The sequence below is a fragment of the Amblyomma maculatum genome, chromosome 7 (assembly GCF_055883805.1).
Source record: "Amblyomma maculatum isolate TAMU_Amacu chromosome 7, ASM5588380v1, whole genome shotgun sequence".
Classification (NCBI taxonomy): Eukaryota; Metazoa; Arthropoda; class Arachnida; order Ixodida; family Ixodidae; genus Amblyomma; species Amblyomma maculatum.
In genome coordinates this window covers 135713536-135730127 of record NC_139350.1, presented here as the reverse complement: position 1 = coordinate 135730127, position 16592 = coordinate 135713536, and the positions used below count along the sequence as shown (strand labels likewise).

General features: G+C 48.3%; 1 long non-coding RNA gene across 10 annotated transcripts in view; it reads right to left on the bottom strand.

The window, feature by feature from the left end:
- The window catches only part of LOC146184805 (uncharacterized), a 68340-nt gene that overhangs the window by 4607 nt on the left and 47141 nt on the right, over nt 1-16592 (bottom strand). The window contains exon 5 of one of the 10 annotated variants that reach the window (XR_014708930.1): nt 10552-14758. The exons of the other annotated variants lie outside the window; for them this stretch is intronic. This is a non-coding gene — a long non-coding RNA (uncharacterized LOC146184805). Of the gene's footprint in view, nt 1-10551; nt 14759-16592 lie in introns of those variants that run through there. 10 annotated transcript variants of the gene reach the window in all.

The following is a 16592-nucleotide window of genomic DNA, read 5'->3' as shown; positions in this document are numbered from 1 at the left end:
CCGCCTGTCCCCGGACACCTTCCGTCGCCGTTTCAGACTCAAAAGCGGCCTAGCGAATCTTTCCCAGATTTTGCCTATAACATGAAGGCCGACCTTACTCGGGACGCATGACAAAGTAGTCGAGGCAATCTGCCTAGAGCAGTTTTATAACTGCCTGGGAGAAGAAATGCGCACGTGGGTGCAGGACAGGCTGGGCGAGAAAACCCTAGAATGCGCGGCAGAGTTGGCAGAAGAGTTTTGTTCTAGACGCCAGACTGCGAGGGACAGAGCCCATCCAAGCCCTAAGCCAATGAAAAGACCGAGGGAACATTACGGCAAACCCAAAGGCGAAACATCGAGTGCGGAGTACCACAGGAAGGAAGAGTTAGAAAATTCTTCTAAGGCGACAGTAAACAAAGGAAAGAATAAAGCCTTTGAATCCATAAAACCGCCAATGTGCTACCGATGTAACGAGCCAGGTCACTTTGCGAATGCTTGCAGTAACCCGAAGGTTGTTTTCTCATTAGTAGAGACTAATGATGATAACCTGCGGTTGTTGGAGCCATACCTGCGAGACCTGAAAGTTAATGGTACACTATGCCGCGTACTGAGAGACTCGGTAGCCACCATATACGTGGTTCACCCCACATATGTAAAACCTGAAAATTTTGCAGGGGAATGTGCCTGGATTAGGCAGGTGGCGCAAGAAAAAAGCGCTTGCTTGCCAGTCGCATGTGTTAGGATTGAAGGCCCTTTTAGTGTTTTGAGCACGGAAGCAGCGGTGTCGTGAAATCTGCTGAAACAATTCCCGTACCTTTTTTCTAATCACTCAGAGCAGAAGCTACAAGATAGAGGTCTTTGTTTCGGGGACCGACCTGTTCTGGCGCTGACTCGTGCCAAGACTCGTGGGATAGCAGAAGTGAGTCGGGGAAAAGTGGGACATTGTCGCTGCAGCGGAGCAGACAGGGGATGAAGAACACAGTAGGTGCGATCGTAACCGAGCCACCAGTGAAAGCGAACCTGACGGTGAGGCACCTAGCGCGAGGTCACCAAATGAACCGCCAGAAGCTGTCATCCCTTGTGCCACCGTGCTTGAATTCCTTGCTAGATCTCGCAAAGGTAAACCGAGAAACGACTGCAGCAGAACAAGCAGCGGATGTAATGCTCAAAAATATAACCAACCAAGTAGGAGAGGGCATAGCAAAGAAGAACATATCTCTTCAGGCGCGATCCGGAGTTTGGTACCGCCAGTATAGAGACGCCAAGGGAGTTCGGTTCGACCAGCTCATAGTGCCACAAAAGTACCGGGCAGGCATCCCTAATTTGTGCCATGGGGGTGGATGGTCGGGCCCCCTTGGTGTGAAGAAAACGAAGGCAAGGTTGCTACAGGAATTCTACTGGCCCGGGTGCTTCAGGGATGTCGAAGAATTTGTCAAAAGTTGCGATACTTGCTAGTGGGTCGGGAAACAGGGCGAAGTACTGAAGGCTCCCATGAACCTAGTCCTGGTGATTAGTGAACCCTTTCGTCGCCTCGTAGTAGACGTAGTCGGTCCGCTCCCTGTGACTCAGTTGGATGTCGCTACATTTTGACAATGATTTTCCCAGCAACCAAGTTCCCAGAAGCAGTTCCGCTCAAAGAACTGAACTCAGTGAATATTGTGGACGGGTTGTTGTCAATCTTTTCTCGGGTAGGATTTCCGGCTGAGATACAGAGCAACCAGGGAAGCGTTTTTACAAGCGCACTAACCACTACTTTCTTGGAAAGGTGTGGCATCCACATTATTCACAGTTCGGCCAGGCACCCTCAAAGCAACAGCGTGGAAGCGTGGCACTCCGTTCTAAAACGGATGCTAAGGGTCATGTGCTACGAGCATCGCAAAGACTGGGAGGCCTGTCTGCCTGCAACCATGTTTGCGCTGCGGTCAGTGCCTCATGAGACCACAGGCTTCAGCCCAGCAGAATTGGTCTATGGACGATCGCAGAGATCGCCCCTCAAAATGGTCAGAGGCCTGGGAGGGTACCGGCGACGACGCAACTGTGGTAGACTATGAGCCAAGCCTGCTTGAAAGGCTGAGGTCATGCAGGGAGCTAGTAGAAAGTAACATGAGGTTCGCGCAGGAGAAGGCAAATCAGTACTATGGGAGAAAGGTGCGCCAACGTACATTTACAGTGGGTGATAAGGTGTTGCTTCTGGTAGGCCAACAAGTTGGACGTCCAATGGGAGGGACCGGCTGAGGTAACCAGTAAGCTGTCTGACACTAACTACACGGTAGTTGCCCGGCAAGAGAAAGGAAACTAGAATTTACCATTCGAACCTTATGAAACCCTACCAAGAGCTTGAAGCTATAGCTCAGCTTGCACTTAACGCACCAGAGGAGGTCGATACAGAGTTCGTTTTTCCGGGTGGTGACGCCGAATCTCTTTCATTCAGGGGCCTGTTAGAGAAAATCAACGTAAACGGTAGGTTAAACAAAGAACAGCAGGACCATCTTCAACAACTTCTAGAGTATGAAGACATTTTTTGTGGATCGGCCCGGAAAGACAGGTGTTACAGCACGAAATTGAGCTAACTTTAAACGAGCCCATTCGCTGTCGCACCTACCGAGTCTCTCCAAAGCAGAAAGAGATACTAGCATCAGAGATCCAATGCATGCTGGAGCTGGGAGTCATTGTACCCTCCGACAGTGAATATGAGTCACCGCTCATACTGGTACAGGTGCCTGGCAAATACCTAAGACCTTGAAATTGATTACTGGAAATTGAATGCTGACTAGGGACCAACTCTACCCAATTCCAAATCTGGAGGAACGCGTAGACTGTCAGCAGGGTTGCCTATGTTTCGACATTTGGTCTCACACGAGGATACTGGCAGGTTCCTTTGATGGAAAGAGCGAGCTGTTAAGCGGCGTTCACCTCGCCCGTAGGCAGTTTTCGGCCTCTCATGATGAGCTTCGGGTGAAAAATGCCCCATTTTGTTTCTCTCGACTCATGGACCATGTCCTAAAAGGACAGAAGGTTTCGCGCTACCTTACCTTGACATTGCGGTTTTTTCTAACAGCTGGGAGGAGCACTTGTGTCATTTGCACGAAGTCCTGACCCACCTGCGGCAAGCAGGCTTGACTGTCAGAGCCGAATAGTGCCAACTTGCAAAGGCCGAGGTCAGATACCTGGGTCATGTCATTAGCGGAGGATCCCGGAGGCCCTAGATGCAAAGGTTTATGCCATTCAGGACTACCCACGGCCAGTTAGAAAAACCGACGTCCGGGCATTTCTGGGCTTGACGGGTTATCATGGCTACATTCCAAACTACTCAGAGATAGCTAGTAGTCTTACTGACAGTTTAAGAAAGACCGAACCTGTTCGGGTGGCGTGGAATGAGGCTAAGAAGAGTACATTCATAGCGTTAAAGATGGCACTGATGAGCAAGCCAATTCTGAGGGCTCCAGTCTATGACCGTCACTTCATCCTTCAATGCGATGCGAGCGACAGTGGTATGGGAGCAGTGCTTAGTCAGAGCGACATGCGGGGCGAAGAGCATCCTGTATTGTTTGTAAGCCGCAAACTGACCAACCGAGAGCAGGCTTACAGCACATCGGAGAAAAAGTGTGCGTGTCTAGTTTGGGCAACAAAAAGGCTGCGATGCTACTTAGCCAGCTCCCAGTTCGTGATCGAGACCGATCACTGCCTCTTGACGTGGCTACATAATATGTCCGCTAAAAACGGGAGGCTGCTGCGCCGGAGCCTAGCACTCTAAAAGTACAACTTCAAAGTCAGGTACCGCCTAGGGCGAGAAAACGGTAACGCCGATGGCCTCAGCCGGAATTTTCCCCAGTAACGGCGCAAAAGAGCTCGGGACACTTGGAAAACAAGTGTTTTGTTGTTCAATTGCTTTCTTCTTGCGCATTGTGAATAGTTAAGCTTTGTGTTTTCCTGTCTTTGTGTAACTGTGTGCGGGTTTCTTTCTTTTGGAGAATTGAAAGCCAAATAAAAACAAAAAATTAAGAAGAGCGCAATGTGAAAATCCAAATTCAGCGTACAAACCAGGTTCGCCGTGCCACTTATCCACCCATGTGCTTTCGTAGCGATGGCTGGGTAGCCGTTTTCAATTCTCTATTTTTTGTTTTGTTTTGTAATTGTGTGTGCAGCAATTTTGCTAAGACTTAGCGCCTGGCATATCTCTGAGGCTGGCTGTGTGCTGCCTAGCTGAGGTGGGGGCTCAGTGCAGACTTGACCACTAACGCTCCAAGTTAAGGGCCATGACAAGCTATGCAGAGTATCCTGGCTGACGACTTTACCCCTTGGATTCGGAGAGCGACGCACATTCGTGGTGCACCCATCGGATGCAACCACTTCGTAGCGTCTCCTGCGTAGCGTTGAGCTGTTATGCCCGGGGCCTTAAATCGTCGCGGAGGGTCCGCGCATATGGAGAGTGCCGCTGGAAGGCCGGATGTAGTTTTTCCATGCGACAGCGGGCCGGGGCGTGCTGACGGGGGACGTCAGTACAAAGGAGCACGGATCCTCATCTTCCCAACAGGCTAATTGAAGTCAAGCGCTTTTGTCGGCAACTGGAACGGGCGTCTCTTGATCTTCGGCACCCCTCACCTGAACAATGGACCACGGCCCGGGGCGAACCAGGAGCCGCGGCATGCTGTCATGTTGTGACCCAGCTACTGTTGACTCAAAGATGCTGCTGCTCGTGCCGCTCGATGGCCATTAGGACCAGGCATTGCGCTGCTGAAAAGAAGTGCCCATCGCCTGACTGGCACCATTGCAAAGATGGCCGAAACCAGATGGGACATCGCCACTTCAGAGAGAACAACGGGGATGGCCTGGCTGTTGTGCAGTGGTACACCATATTCCCTGCACAAGTGCGAGGAGGTGTGTGTATGTGTGCACGTTTGTGCGTGAGGTGCTGGTGGAACAATTGGGCGGAGCCAAAGAAGCCATGGGTGGAGCTAAAAGAAGTGGCTCAGCGCCTATTGGACATTTGGGCAGCTGCGAGTTCCACAGTGGGACTGAAAGGTGATTTAAGCAGCCTACGAGGGCTGCTTCGGTGTGACTCGCCTGTGCTCTCAGTTGATTAAGAGCTAGCTCGCTCTTTTCACGTGCTTACACGTTTATGATTTGTAAATTTGTAAAATAAATCTTCAGTTTGCTCTTCTCCTAACAACTTCTGCCGTCTCCTGCCTTGCTCAATGCCTTGCGGTGCAGTCCCTATAGGCCCCGGTCCTCCGATCATATCACCACACGCAGCTGACTACCCGGCTCCCCTTCATGATGCCTTGTCTTGCCTGAGAGGAAACGAAACCGTCACGTGGACACCAGCTTTAATGCAACTTTTCGAAGAATGCAAAGCTGCTCTCTGCATCGCTATGCTTCTCTCCCATCCTGTGCTAGACGCTCTCTTGGGGCTCTTCACGGATGCCTCTAACTTCGCCGTGGGCACCGCTCTTATGCAACGCATAAACAACACCTGGCATCCCTTGGCGTTCTTCTCGAAGAAACTCCAAGCTCAGAAAACGACCCCTTTTGCAGCTAGTCCCACGAACGAAACTACGTGCCCTCGCCCCGTCAAGTTCGCTAGCTTACTACAGCGAACTTCGGGCGATATATGAAGCAGTTCAACACTTTTGCCACGGTCTCGAAGCATAGCACTGCGCTATCTACACCGACCATAAACTCTTGACCTACGCCTTCTCTCAACGCCGCGACAAACTCCCGCCAATCCAGCAGAACCAGCTTTTGTTCATTGCCCAGTTTACCACCGACATCCAACATATTAGCAGGAAGGACAATGTGGTCGCCGACGCACTTTCACGTGTAGCATTTATCAGCTTTTCGCAGATAACAGCAGACGTCCTTGCCAAGGCTCAAATACAGACGTCGAACTGCAAGAACGTCTTAAGGGCAGGTCCTCACCACAGCTGCAACAAGTCCCCATACCTGGATCGACGACTACCTACTGAGACATATCAACAGCACGTGGCAGGCCTTACGTGCCCCTTTCCCATCGCCGCGGCCTCTACAACCAGTTACATAATCTCAGCCATCCCGGCATATGCGCCTCTACACGCCTCGTGGCCGGCCACTATGTCTGGCCCTCCATGCAGTGTGACTGCCGCACCTGGGCATGCTCCTGCATTCAATGCCAGTGCGCTAAAGTCACCAGGCATTTTACATCTTGGAGCATTGTCTAACGTGTTCCTTTATTGTGTCACTTCGCAGCTCTTTACAGTGCTTCATATGCGTCAAATTGAATGCCCGTTATAGTGTTTCAGTGCGTATGTTCATTTTTTGTGTGTTTCTGATGTTTTTCATTCTGTATAACGGTGCCATCAGTTCTCCCACTCCTGTAAGAGCCTAGCAAGGCTTACAGTATGCTTAAATAAAAAAAATAAAAATAACCCTCTGGCCAGTTAACGCTATTTCAGTTAAAGCAGCCATCATGTGTCACCCGGACTCAACCGAGGCCGCGGAAAGTCAGGGCACTTCCGTCCCGTCTAATTCTCCCAAGCGGGGGCGAAAGGAGGAAAGAAAAAGCTGGGAGGAGGACTTCTCCCTCGCGCCTAAATTTTTCCCTTGCACTGACGGCGCCGCCGACTCCGGTGCATGGCTTTCTTCGTCCTCGCGTGAACCGCTGCAACCGCTACGACTCCGCTCGTTTTGAATTAAAACCGTCGTCTGTGTCAGTTGTCTGCGTAGCCTAGCACTGTGAATTCTCTGCGTGATGGCTTATCGGCCAAAGTCGCAATTTTTCGTCGCGGTGTTTTTACTCTAAGCACCTCATTCCTGCTGGCTCTTCGCCCCTTCGTGAGACGAGAGACTTGTCTGGGTGCAGCTCCAGTTCCATGGACTCATCTCATCTGCTGATTGTGCTGGCCATTACAGTCGGCGATATCCGCTGTGATTTGTCTTGTTGAACCTGTTACCTTCATGTGCTGTGGAGAGACGTAAGTGCATTTCGAAGAAGACGGTTCTTTCAGGAAGGATAGCGTAAATGTTTAATCATGCATTTTGGTTATGTTTAGCACAGTGACATGCGATTACTTGTATCAAATACCTACCACTATGTAGCTCGAACGCAGGTATTTGCTTCATGTTTCTACACTGCTTTAATAGTATGGAATGCGTAGAATGATTATGTGCATTATTTATTTAATTTCGTATCAACTGTACACATGCTGACAGAAGCAGTGCCAGCAAACTGGGTTATTTTGTAGTGATAAAGCAAGCATCCAAGATTACAATGTTAGCGCAGAACACAGAAGACTACTGTAAACTTTTGGCTATGCAAAGTGCGTGTGTGTGAGGGATACCTCATCGCATCTCTTCATTTTCTGTTTCACGTGCAGTTAATAAAAATGGGAAACAATATCTGCTGTTCTCTGTGCTATTTCTTACTACGGTCGGGTACGCTTGCTCGCGAGCGCCTGCGCCCTTGAGAGTGCTATGCTTGTAGTTTTCCTTTCCATCACACTGTTCTTGCCGTGAGCCGGTCGCGCCGCTGCAGAACGATGATGCGGTAGAAAATCCACGGGCACAGCATTCTCCCGGGAGCGGGCACACGCAAGCGCGTGACCCACGCTGCTTGAAGTAACCTACCGACACCCCCTTACGCACCGTTTTTTTGGACCGCTCCGCTATACGGCCTGCCCCGTCAAGTCCAATTTTTACGCGCCCCCTCCCGCTATAATGGGGAGTTTGGCGCTAGCGTCGTAATTCGTGGCCGCTGGGAGGTATAGGGAGTTTCACACCCCTGCTCAACCTGGCTCGAAGCCATCCCAACCATCGCCCTGGGTCTTCGCGCCACCTTCAAACTGGACATTCAAGCTACACCCGCAGAGCTCATCTACAGGGAGCCACTCTGCCTCCCACCATCTTTGCTTTTTTTTTTGCTGCACCGCCGTCCACCACCACCACGTCAGATCTCACTGATTTCATCACCCGACCCTGACGCACCATCACTGCCATCTGCCTGTCACCTGCAGCTCACCACTGTATGACTGCCCCTTGCCTTCAAGGATCTGATGTGCATGCAGACACTGTCCACAAGCCTTCCCAGCCACCTTACAACACTCTATCCAGTTTTCCGTCGCGATCACAAAACATTCACCCTGCGCTTTAACAGTAACGATGTCCGCGTCTCTATCGACCGGCTGAAGCCAGCCTACATCGATTCCGCCGAACCAGGAAATATCAGTGCACCCACAGGCATCCATCCATGACCCCCGACATCGCAGCCTGCCGCTTTCACTACATGCCATGGACGTCGGGTACGCTGCACAAATTTTTACAAGCCCTGAGGGCTCTCAACTTTACGGAGGGGGAGGGGGGTGATGTGGCGACACACACTGCTCATATTTCCACACAGCCTCTGCTTTGTTATCATCCGTCCCAGCGTAACACGGCCACACACTGGACTGCCTTATCGATAAAACACAGCGCCACCGCTGCATCACAGACGGCGGCTAAAAAAACAGGCTGCCCGGCTGGAAAGTGGGGCTTTTTCCATTCCGCTTCGAAGACGAGTGTGGCGTCAGTATGCTCGTCCGCTGCCACTATTAACCAAATAAAGAGGCATTGAGTTTTTATGTTGGGATTCGTCCTTTGGCAGAAACAGCATCCCACACCAATAAACAGTAGTTTGCACAGAAAATGCACATATGTTCCCAGTTATTATATTTGATATCCACTGCAGTACAACCTACTAGCCTAATTCAAGTTATAGGAATGCTGCGGGGAAACATCAAACTAAGCAAGAGATTATTCTCCGAGTGCACAACAATGTTGTTTCTGCACAGAAATAAAAATTTCAAACGTCCCGAAGCCTTTCCACATTCAGAGTATTCACAAAAAATGAACTCTAGTGATGTCACTTTTGATATTTTTGTAACAGAGGTCTCCAACCCATCAGGCATCCCTTCCAAGACTAGTAAAGCAGACAGAAATTGATGGCCTCAATTTGTCAAGTGCACACAGTTCCACCTTCATTGGGACACGAAACTGCACAAGTTCTGCTGATTTCTGCACAAGCCTTGCTGGATGGTTTTATTGCATTAAAGGTCTCTTTTTCCAGAAAATCCAGTGTCGGCGAGAGTAAAAAATTATGATGGCAAGTGGTAGTAGTAGACAGGCTGGCGATCGTTTACAGGTTGGCTGCATGACTTAATGAAACCGCACAATATGACAAAGGGCAGCCAATCTATAGGTCTCTTCGATTTGGCTGCACTAGTTCAAGTAGTGTAGGACTGCCACCCTTGATTTGCCAGTGCCACGCGTGCCGTCTGCACTTCTTGTTTTGTCAAGGGGCAGGACTAGTTCTGCACGAGTTCTCACCCATCGTGCACTCACTCCAGAGAAGTGCAGAAAAAAGTAACATGGTGTATGCACCGCTCGGCCAAGAGTAGACAATGCTGCACATATAGCGGTATGTGGCCATGATACGGCACCTTCGCACACATTGTCCTATGTATTTTTTTTTGTCACTGGTCTTGACCCAAAAAGACGAGCAGCTGCGAACAGAAATCAGTTGTGATAGTCATTGCTGCCGTGCCAAATGTGTGTGAGACCCACCCACATAATAGCGTGCACAGCGACTGTGACATCGAACTGGTCGCCCACAGATGAGTACACAGATGTCTCAGTCAATGTATGCACTGTGCAATGAAGCAATGCGCTTTTAGACGGAAGATCGGAACCTTGGATTTATACGACTGAACCAGTCAATTGTCTCGTTAGGCAGTCTTATTTAAACTAAGGCTCGTGGCAATTGCTTACGTTAAATTCTCTCGTACCCAGAAGCATGAATGGCATCTTCGCCGACCAATGATCGTGCAGCCGCGCGTACAATGGTGAGCTGATCGCAGTCAACATCAATGTCGCCATAGTCATCACTTTCCGATTGCAGGTCTATGGCAGCTTGCTTCGAAATTGGAGGTGATCATGTAATGGCATGCGATACATGCCATGTATGAGCATCGTGCAGAAACCCAGGGGGCAGCACTCGCTGCAAACAAGCAGCGCCACAAGTGAGCGCCGAAACATTTTCGTAGTGACCCGCGCGGCCGCCTGGGCAGGGCGTGTACTTGCGCAGCGAAATAGTGGCAGTTTCAGCCAGCTGAAGCAATGCAGCGAAGCGCAAACAATGCGAGAGCCACATGACACAAGACGGAGAGACAGGGACGAGCCCTGGGTGCCTGCTGGGCATTTATTTCTAGGCTGGAACATATGAAATGAAAGACGACAGGAGAAGCGCGGGCAGTTGGAAAAGACCGAGCAAAAAATGAAGGTGGCAGGGGGGTGGGGGTGCAAAAAACACGGTAAAAATGTTGAAAAATACATAAAACATTTGTGGTGAACACCCCTCCTCCCAAGTATGGCACAGCTTCACAAAGGCCAGCCTAGAACGCCCCAAGCTGAGGTAGCTGAGAGAAAAGAAAGCTGCAGGGAATTGAGCGGCTGAGAAGGATGGAACAAGTATGGGAGAATAGAAATGAATGAAGCTGGAGTCAGAGAAAAAAGCCTCCCCCTTCCCCCCCCCCCCCCAAAAAAAAAGCGACCAAGCCTGAAAACTCGAGAACGAGATTACCAGGGGCTCAAAATGCCGAGGCACCTATATTAACCAGATGGCTTTTGAAGAGCTTTAGCTGTTTTCTGGTGAGGCAGTTGCTACTTTTCTCGATGATAAAAGAAAGGATGGCAGATGGCACGCAGTCGCTGACACAGCAAAACAGCTATGAGAATGGGAACTCCCTTACAGCACAGCACAAGCGATCTACAGTTTCTAATACACATGCATGTCTTCCTCTCTGTCAGCTGTCAAAATTGTAGCAAGTCTAATTTTCTTTTTCAGTGAAAGAACGTCTTGCCTCAAATCCTGACTGGAATGGTAGTTTTCTTTCATTTTTTTTAACAATCTTTGCCTCTAACAGCCCTTTCAAGTCCTCTGCCACAAAATTAAGTTTTGACAGGGGAGGGTAACAGGTGGCAGCCAGCCGCTCGACCACTTGTTTGGAGCAGGATGGCATGTAGCGAATGCAAGATCTGTTCAGAGCGTTTATAAATAATTAAAAAATGAATTTTATTTTTCTTTTCTTATTTACTACAGTCTCGATTGAGCAGTACGGCATGACAAACAGCTTATCATTTGAGGTTCAACACCTCAGCAAAAATCAAAATGTCATTAACACAGCTAAATGAATAAAGCGTATGGAATGGCAGACATGGGCTTTATGAACCACATCTACAGAGCGAAATGGACAGCTTGTATTTCGAAGTCAGATAGGGAAGTTTTTTAGATATTTTTGTTAAGTTTGCATTACATTCCAGGAAGACAAGGCGCTCATCTACATAGCTAAAAGTTTTAGCGAATACTTGGGGAAATGATTAAAACGGGTCAAACATCGGCCAATCGTCCGATGTAGGTTGTCAAGGCTTTCGGCAGCTTCCCGTGCTTCCTATGTTGCATAAAATGTCTTCATAAAATTAAGTTTCAATTTAGCTTATTTTAACTTCTTTTCTTAACAGTTCGTTATCCTCACATTCTTTCTCCACCCTTTCATCAGGCTGAGGGATGGACAAAGGAAACCGCCCAAGAGGAGAAGGAAAGTAGCGGCATAAGCGTGGAGCGTAATTCAGTCTCCTCAACGGTAGGATCCCGCAACTTCTTTCTCCTCAGCGGTCACCCCTCAGCAGTTTAAGTGGTGATTGCTACCGAGAGGTGTCTGAACGCAACCTAAAGGCAACAACTCACTAAAGGCAGGAAATGATTACGCTGAAAACTATTAAATGGTGTTATCATTGTCATGGTGTCACCTCGTGTCTCTGTTCACGGTTGGTTTTGTGGCTATTAAGAACTAAAAACATCACGTGATGCAACCTAAAGAGGAACACCCCCCCCCCCCTCAGGAAAGATATTGGTAGCTTATTTTAATGTTGCAATAAAAAAAATTAAGAAAAAAGTTGCACACACAGGATTCGAGCATGTTTTATTTGCTAAGTACTCAGGTAAGTAGTCTTAATCCATTGCGCCACTGTGGCAATGAGTACTGCAAGCTTTAAATGCGCTCTTATTCATTTTTATAATATTTCCATTACCTGTTGCCAGGTGCCACTGCTCGGAGGACCCTACCGTTGAGAGAAAGGAATCACGCAAGCGTGGAATGAAAAAAAAAAGGAACAAGCTGAGAGGGAGGAAAAAAATAATGAAAGCAAGCAGGCAAGCAAAAAAAGAGTTACCAAGCCAAATTCGCGAAACTAAGTGCAAGCCATAGTAAATGCGCAATTAAAATGCTCTATTCCCATTGATTACTCTCTGCATTGTAATGGTGCTTACGCAAGTTATCGTAGACAGGGAAATATAGACCACAGGATAGCTTAAATAAAAATTATGCAATGAACAACTGCATCCACGAGCGTGGCCCACTGGGCGCACACGGCGGTCCCAGCAGACGTGCATTCCATTTATTGGGCATGCTAATTGGCACCATGCAGATACCGCTGATGCCTATGAGTGGCCCAATTTCTTTATTTTTTTTTGCAGGTGGACAAAGGACACTAATGCAGGTGCAGGCAGTGTCCTCTTTCGGGAAAAATGCTTCGTGGAAAATCTGAACGCGGCAAATTCGGGCATGATTGCCAGCTCTCTGCTCGTTGGACGGCAGCGATCCCAAACTTTGCGTCGCCTCATTTCGTAAAGCTTATTCGGGGACATGAAAAATATTTTATCAGGCCAATGAAAATGTGTACAACATCAGCAACCTATGGACTGCAATCTAGCAATTCATTTGTGACCATAGAATGCCGCAAATCGAAAGAACGAGCAGCGAATGTGCCCCATGCACAGCAGATCTGCTGCATCTCCGCTGCACGGCCAGGCGCACGGGTCAGTACGAAAGTGTTCTTCGCACTGCGCCGCGAGTTAATCCTGCATGGTGCCCATACTATGCGCACACGTCTGCTAGGCTGCAGTCCTACATTTGCACTCGTTTTGACAGCTGCCGTTGCACGCCAGTGTTGGAACTGGCACTGCACGCCCACCACTGCAGCACATTTCAGAACTAATGCAGCCAGTGCAAGCCAAATCGAAGAGCTTATGTAGCTGATTTTAGGTGTGAGAGTGGGAGTAGAATAAAACTTCCAAGACCCTTGTTCCAGAGCCAGGTGTGCTGCATGCACATTCGTATGGCTGAGTAAAAGCAGGGTTTCAACATCAAGCAGCCCAAGCCACAAGCTACAGGCTGGCCTCTCATACTTGCCGGCTATAGCTGTTGGCAGGAAATGTGCACATAGTCTTCACATAATCTTCATGAGCATGCATCAGCTGCCTGACAATTTTTCTTTTGGAAAACACTGCTCTGCATGCCAGCATCTTGTACTGCATTCGTTGTGACCAAGAATTGGAAATTTAATGAACCAAAAAAGAGGTGATTCAACATGCATCTGGTACTTCTATATTTACAGCATATCTGCCTATCTACTGCGTAAACACAGTGAAGACCACAAGTGCACATTACTGACAAAAAGCAATTTCATCATACCTGCAGCTAGCACAACAGAGCAGGCAATTCGCAGGACTCAGCTGAGAACAAAACCGCAAAACTTATCACCTGGCAAGCACAAGCAGATCATGAATGCTTGCTGTCGACAGCTTGCAGTTCTCAACGTGCTGTGTACACCAACTATACGCAGGATTCAGCACACTGTCCTATGACCTCAGCCTTTGTCTCCATCACATATTCCGCACTGTTTCATTTATGAGGCTACCTTGGCTGCATTCACCATGCTGCTTTCCTCCCATCTAGGCGGCAGCTATAGAAGCAGGGCAGACACCAGGCCGCCTCTACACTGCATTTAATGCCCGGCTGTCCACACTATTCCCAATATGCCAACATGGTGCTCAGTCTCTCTTGCACACGCAAGTCCTAAACTTCTTCCTCGTCGTTCCACTTGCAGATTCTTGCCCAATCTGCAACACGCTCCACGCCCTGAGATGAAACGTAGCTCGAAGCTAGAACAGTGACCACCATTCACTTCACTTCAATGGCCACCATTATGAAATCGTTACTGACAACTCGATCATGACTCTTGTCAGTCAATGATGGCATGCTCCACTAAGACCGGTTTCCAGCTTCCACAACCGGACACCAACACTGTAAACAAGATGGATCCGTAGTGGCATGGCGGCACAGGTTCGAATCACACTGTAGCCCACACAATGATTCCAAATTCTTCCGAGCATTATTCTATGTGCCCTGCAACAAATTGCCGATTCGTTGGTGCTGATCGGCCACAGTACATCAATCTCTTATCACTGATCAATTCGATCTGCAGTGACAGTCACAATGCCCACAGAACTGATGATTTCATCTAGTTCCCACTAGACCTCTGGCTTTAGACTCAGTTCGTAGGGCTCCAGCTCACTCTCCCTCTTAGTGGCCCCCGTGTAGTGCTCTTTCCAAGATGAAACCACTGGTGCACCAGTAACAGTGCGCAGTACTGAAAATACACAGCTGCAGGTCGACGTTTTGACGGACACCCCCGACATCAGCACTGACACATTCACGTACACAACCTGGCACAACCCAACACTGACAAAACACTAGTTTTCCACCATGTTCTTTTTCTGTGCACTGGCCTTGTTTTCTTTCTGTGCTTGTGGATCCTCAGCTGCGATTTTTCCAGGCATTTTGATGGTTTGTTGTCTTTCTTCCTCCCCCTTGCGCACTGCATAAGTGCTTGCGGCATTGCCCAATCCCGCTCTTTCATATGTGCGAAACCCCTGAAAAAAAGCTTTTCGTTTGCCACCTCGGCCTCTTTCGCAAGCTGTACAGAAGTCGGCGTGTCTGCTAGAATCATTGTCGAGGAATCTTTCCTCCGCACATTATTTTCAAGTGCGTTGTCAAGTTGTCAAGTGTGCTGTTATATATGGATGTCCAAAATCAACTTGCCCAACACATTGCTTTGTCAAAAGTTTACAGCCCAGAAAATAACCTTCAGAGCCATACTATGTGGCTCGTATTGCATTCCTAGGTTTCCTAACTTGCTGAAGGCAACAATATTTTTCATCTTACCCTCTCCAATGGCTAGGACTTCCACGATTATTAGTCATAATGTATGGCTTAAGGGGAGACACTGGTCTTAAAACAATTTTTTTTATTATAGATATCACAATGCAATTCGGTGTGTAAATGTATTTCTTCCTGCTGTTTTCAAAAATGTAATTTGTTTTACTATATCTCAATTAGTTCTCATACTATGAAAAAATAACTGATGCCTAATTAGGTAATTTCTTACGGGTGATTAAGACACTTTACCTCAATATTATTTGGCTCTGATTGAAATGTAGCTGTAGCAAAAGACCTGCCATGTGGAGCTATGCTATTTATATTATCACTGAGGTGCGTTACCATATAAAAATGTACAATTATGCCGATGCCTCATAATTTTTAAATATAATTAGTCTGACATTACTCTCCCCCAAATTTGATATGTTCAACCTAGCAACATAAAAATAGCATAGTTCCACAGTTCAGTTCTTCCTGAAACAGTTCAGTTCTTCCGACAAAACGGACTTTATGCCGACCGCTCAACACAGTGCGTCGGCTCCGCCGTAGAGTAGTACGAGGCGGCGGCATCAGTGTATCGCGATCCGGGATATAGTTCGTACTGTAATTTGAACCCACGGTGTCGTCGTAACGCAAGCCCCGACAGCACGCTTGTGACCGGCGCCTTCTGGCTTTTGTTCCACGCCTTTGCTTACGGCTTCCAAAGGCTCGTTGCGTGCATGATTACAATCTACCATTTTCCGGCATCTCGATTGCAAGGAAAAAAAAAAAAAAAAGAAAAAACGATTGGCACAAAACAGTGCATCGAAAAACGCGAGCGCAAACGCAGACGCACGCGAAGAGGCAGCCACGGCGGCGAACGCAAAACAGAAAGAAAAAAAAATGACGCGCTGGTCACGAAAGTCAATAGGAGATGCGAAACGGCGCGCTTAAAATGCGCGCCGCGTGACAGCCAATCAGAGACCATAAACGTCCTTCGAAAAGCCGGCGCTCGCAGCCATACTGCTTGAGCGACGCCATTTTGAGATAGCGCAAATTGCGCACAAAGAAAACAGCTTCAAACCAAGCCCAAGATGGCGGCGATCGGCCAGCTGGAACGCCCGTGGCGCGCGCGGGAATTTCGAACACATTTTCTCTCCTCGGAGGGCATTTCGCAGCTGCCGTGATGTTTTGAAAACCGATTTTATCGCATTTCCTGACCAACTTCAGCGTTAACAATTTGAGTGCAGGTGCTCGAAAGGTTAAACCTTCAGAAAATGGGTGTATCTCAAAATCGATTTTTTGACCATTTTCGGCCGTTCAAGACCCGCGTCTCCCCTTAAGAGCAAACCCTCTGCGCACTAAACTTTTGACAAAGGCTGTACAAGAATTGAAAAGAACCTTGGCAGCGAACCAACATTCTGACCAGAAGGCCTGTCTTTAAACCTAAGTCCCATTATTATGCTGGCTAGAAAACTGAAGGTTCCCTCCTTTAGCTCGTGTATGTGCTGCTGAGCCTTGGATGTTCAAATTATAACAAGTTAGAAGACAACCTGAAGCACTTTTAAG